General features: G+C 33.6%; 1 long non-coding RNA gene across 1 annotated transcript; it reads right to left on the bottom strand.

The window, feature by feature from the left end:
- Positions 1-321: 321 nt before the first annotated feature.
- Positions 322-1,059, bottom strand: LOC126887925 (uncharacterized). The gene is made up of 2 exons (XR_007699292.1): positions 949-1,059; positions 322-659 (listed from the first exon to the last, which is right to left on the bottom strand). It is a non-coding gene; the product is annotated as an uncharacterized LOC126887925 (long non-coding RNA).
- Between the last annotated feature and the right edge of the window lie 4,278 nt (positions 1,060-5,337).

The following is a 5,337-nucleotide window of genomic DNA, read 5'->3' as shown; positions in this document are numbered from 1 at the left end:
TTTTTCCCATTTTACTTTAGTAAAGTTGAACCTTCTCTTGAAAGGAACAATTTCGTATCTGATTGCCGCGTTGGAAAGACAAATTATTGGTCTGTGCTGTGTCTTTGGGAGGGCGCTTCCAACGATTTTTGTCACCTGGTCTCCAATTCTGTCGCTGACAAATATATTGTCTGGGTTGTAACCTCTGCGCCATCTTCCGCTGTTGAACGACGCAGGCTGCTTTGGATCGTGAATAAGTTTTAGGTTCATGCTTTCAGTATTTTTAGTAATCTTCTATTTAGTATCCTTCTTTTTAGTAAATTTTAGTAATTTTCATTAGTATTTTTAGCTAATCATGTTTATTTGTTCAATAAAGATATAATAAAAATATGACTTATTAAATGCATTAACAAATATTCAAATTCTTTCCAAAAACTAACAATTTGTAGATTATACTTATGCATAGCTTGTGGTATTTGATGGTAGATCTTCTTGATGTCGGATGGTACAGCTGTAGACTTGTTGACCTGGGCAGATGTTGTGGCCCTAGGTCGCTGCAACTAGAGATGTCGGGTGCTGCTATATGTTTGATGTATCTTGTTGTCCTGCCTGATGAGTAGCATCACCGGCCATGAAGGCAGGTGGCTCCCGAAGGGAGAAAAGTGATTTATTCCCAAAAACTAGAATACAAAACATGTATAAGTTTGACACCAAGAAGAAAGAAAACCACAGTGTGCCAAGTCAGTCATTCTTTTAAGAAATAATCGTCAGAGTAGCACATGACGAGAATAAATTAAATAAAATTAAGATTAATACTACTAGTTGAAATTTGATTTACACGTGCATATATGAAAATTAGAAAGAAATAGGTATTTAAAACTGACCATGTGCTCGTAGACACGGAAGGTTAGGTATAGGAAAAAATGACTATAAGAAACTATTATAAAAAACTAGGTATGAAAAACTCACACCAAGAGAATAAAAGTTGATGGAAAATAAATCTAATATTCGAATTTCATGCCTTTAAACAAATTAATTCTTCCCTTCCATTTTCAGTTTGTGTCAGGGAGTAGCGATAAAGTGTCACTGTTGTATTAGCGAAACACACAACACAGAACATGAAATTTGAAATTTGAAATAACGACTGTGGAACACAAGATTAGATCAGATGCTAGAATGTAAGATTATGAAGTATGTTCAGTTGATGATTTAAATGTTAGATGAAAAGAGAGTTGCCTATAGAACGGGCGCCAAACAAGTTTTTAACGAAAAAGCAAGTTAAAACGAATACAGAAGATAATTAATAATGAAATCATCATCATCATCATCCAGCCTCAAAAGTCCACTGCTGAACATAGGCCTCCTCCCCTCGTTTCCAACCCCATCTATCCTGCGCCGCCCTCATCCAGTTTTTATTTACCTTTCTTAAGTCGTCAGTCCATCTTGTAGGCGGTCGACCGACGCTTCTCTTGTCTTCTCTTGGCCTCCATTCCAATAACCTCTTCGTCCATCGCCCATCTGTCATTCTGGCTACGTGTCCTGCCCATCTCCACTTCAACCTGGCTATCCTCTCGATGACGTCAGTCACCTTTGTTCTTCTCCTGATTTCTTCGTTTCTGATTTTGTCTCGCAGAGTTATTCCTAACATTGACCGCTCCATTCTTCTCTGCGTGACTCTTAGTTTGGTAGCCGAGGCTTTAGTTAAGGTAAGTGTTTCTGATCCGTACGTCAAGACTGGGAGGACGCACTGATCGAATACCTTTCTCTTTAGACATGTGGGTAACTCACTTTTAAAAGTTTCTCTCAGTTTTCCAAATGCTGCCCACCCAAGACCGATTCTTCTCTTCAGCTCATGAGTCTGGTTATCCCTGCCAATCGTAATTTCATGTCCCAGGTATTTATATCTATCTACGAGTTCTATTTCCTTCCCACCAATACTGATGTTCTGGTTGGGTACCAAATTTGTCATTATTTTTGTTTTTGAGATGTTTATATTTAAACCAACATTTTCTGTAGCTACAACGAGTTCTTGTACCATCTCTCTTGCCATACCTAGATCCTCAGCTACTATGACTATATCATCGGCGAAACGTAAGTTGTTTAGGTATTCTCCATCTATTTTTATTCCCTTTGTCATCCAATCCAAACTCTTGAAAGCATGTTCTAAGACCGTATTAAAAAGTTTAGGTGACATTGGGTCTCCTTGTCTAACCCCCCGTTCTATTTTTATGCGATTACTGTTAGTATGTAATTTGACAGTGGTTGTTGCCTGTAAGTATATTTTGTGTAATAATTTTGTATACCTATAATCTAGCCTGCATTCTTTAAGCGCCTGTAATATTTTGTTAAGTTCAACTGTATCAAAGGCTTTATGAAAATCGATAAAAACTAGAACTAGGGGTTTATTGTATTCCACTACTTTCTCTATCAGGGTTTTTATACTTTGTAGATGGTCATTTGTTCCGTAATTTTTTCGGAATCCTGCCTGTTCTCTTGGTTGATAAGTCTCTAACTTTCTTTCCATTCTCTTAACTATTATTCGCGTAAATAACTTATATAAATGGCTGAGGAGGCTAATCGGTCTGTAATTCTCTAAATTGGCTTTGTCTCCTGCTTTGTGTAATAGAATCATAGTAGCGTTGTTCCAGTCTGTTGGAATATTGGCGTTGTGAAGGCAGATATTGAAAAGTTGTTTAATTTTTTCAAGTAGTATGTTTCCTCCAATTTTTAGTGCTTCTGATACTATTCCATCTTCACCTGGGGTTCGATTATTTTTCATTTTCTTCAGAGCCTCTTTGATTTCTGATTTTGATATATCGGGCATTAAATCCGATCCTTGATTTAATACTCCAGTTTTTACTGTAATTGGAGGTTGCGCATTGTCATCTTTTTTTCTTGATTTGTATAACTCTGTGTAGAACTCTTCGATTATTGTTAATATTTCATCTCTGTTTGTAGTTTCTTTTCCAGTTCTGTTTCTTAGTTTGTTGATTTCTATTTTTCCTTTTTGTACGCTTACGTTCTTCAAAACTTTCATGTTCTTATTTTGCTCTATTGCTTGTTTTGTTTTTTCTACATTGTAGTTTCTTATGTCTTTTCTTATTGACTTTGTGATAGTCTTATTTATTTGATTTAGCGCTTCTTTGCTGGAACTTGTATCTCCATTCATCTGTCGTCTTAGTTCTATAAGGGTTTTAGTAGGTTGACTTAGTTTTTCATCTTTTTGGTTTGTTGGACAGTATTTAGTTTGAGCCTGTTTTATTGTGGTGATTATTTGCTTGTTCAGTATATTAATGTCTGTTGTTGTTGTATCTTTCAATGTATCATTAATATATTTTTCGAACTCCTGAATATTAGTTGGTTTTACCCATTTCTTTGGGTGTTTCTTATTTATCATTTTGAGTCTTTCCTTTTCGATCGATATCGTTATTTTAGCTCTTACTAACCTGTGATCACTGCTTGTGTTGAACTGGTTTAACACATTTACGTCTTTAAATAATTCTTTTTTATTTGTTAAGAAATAGTCGATTTCGTTCCTTGCTTTTCCATCTGGACTTTCCCAGGTCCATCTTCTGTGTTTTTTCTTTTTAATGAACAGCTTCTTTTAAAAAGAAAAAAAAAGAATTAATAATGAAATATTAAAGCAAATAAAATAGAATAATTATTTAAAAATAAAATAGCAAATATGTGACGTTTGTAACGTTACAAGGTAACTAACTGGATACCACTATGGCCCAGGTATACAGAAAGGCCTAAAAGAAGATGGCTGGACGATGCAGAAGAAGATATAAGAAGAAAAAATGATAAAGACCAAAAAGTTCATTTCAAGGACAGCAATAAATGGAAAAGAATCACGACAGTAGCAAAGACACACAGCAAACTATAAATGTCATAGAGGAGTAATCCACCTCAACCAAAAATAGGATTTTAAACGCCATGGCATTAGCTATAATTCCTAGGGATTGTAATGCTTAATTAATTAATGAATGTATAACGGAATTAATATTCATAGGTACAAAAGACAAACTGAAATGAAGGAAAGTTTTTTTTTCTTGGGTTTGTATGACTGCGGACCTTAGGGTCCATTCGCCCATCTAACCGATTTTGTTCATTTTTACATAAATTTCAACTACTCTATTTTAACATATATTTATTTTCCTTCCCTATTAATACATTACAATATCATATCATTATTATTATTATTATAAATTAACATTTTACTTCTATTTTTCATTATAGTATTCATTTTTTATATTCAATAATTATTTTTTTCCATTTTTGTATCTTTTTTGTTATTTTGTTTTGTTATTTTTTTTGTTTCGGTTTTTTTCTTGATTTTTTTTTTGTTTTTTTTGTTTTTTTTTCCATTACGGTAAGACTAAAATCTCGGAGGTTATTCGTCTTCTTAATGGTTCATTTTTGTTAGAACTTATTACAATGTTTTTACATTTTTTGTTACAATATTTATATGCTTTTAAATATATAGTTTATCTCTCCAGGCCTAGAAGGCCCATGGCTTGGTTTATATTCCTTTCCAATCTCTCCTATTTGCTGCTTTATTTTTCCAATTTGTGATTTTCAGTTCTTCTATGTCTTTTTCAACATCTTTCTTCCATCTGGTTTTCGGTCTACTTTTCTTCTTCTTTCCTCCTATTCCTCCCGTTAGTGTTCTTTTGGGAAGTCTCGTGTTTGGCATCCTTTGGATATGTCCCAACCATCTCAGTCTTTGTGATTTTATTATCCCTACTATGTTTGGTTCACCATACATCCTCTCCAGTTCTACATGTGCTTTTAAATACAGATAGTTAACCATCGTTACTCATATTTTCAGTTTAATATTTTTAATATGCTCACGTAATAAAATGACAACTTGTGGATTATTACTTTGATTTCATAAGAACTTTAAATTAAGTGGATTTATAACTTAACTTAACCTTCAACTTATAAATTTTGTCCAAAAATATTTTCACTGGAGCTTGTATTAGAGAGCAATTTAATATTTGATGCTCTGCGTCTCCTATTTTTCCACAGTTGCAATATGGATTGGTTTTTAAACGAATTGTAAATATAAATTTGGGAACAGGTACGTGATTAAACCTCAAACCACAAATTTTTCTTATTGCATTTTTGGAAAGATTCCCCTTTATATACCATGGTGTTTTGGGAATCGTTTCTTGAATTTCTTTGTAATGTTTGCCTTTTTGATTTTTTTTATTATTTTCTTCCCATTTTGTTTTCCAAACGTTGTTAATAACTGTTTTTATTTCATTTATTGTACATTTGTATTTTGTTCCTTCTCCTTCGTGTATGGCCCTTTTAGCTAAGACATCAACTGTTTCATTGCCCAGTATTCCACAA

The sequence above is a fragment of the Diabrotica virgifera genome, chromosome 7 (assembly GCF_917563875.1).
Source record: "Diabrotica virgifera virgifera chromosome 7, PGI_DIABVI_V3a".
NCBI classification, from domain to species: Eukaryota; Metazoa; Arthropoda; class Insecta; order Coleoptera; family Chrysomelidae; genus Diabrotica; species Diabrotica virgifera.
The sequence above is the reverse complement of the archived record's forward strand: the minus strand, read 5'-3'. Positions and strand labels throughout refer to the sequence as shown.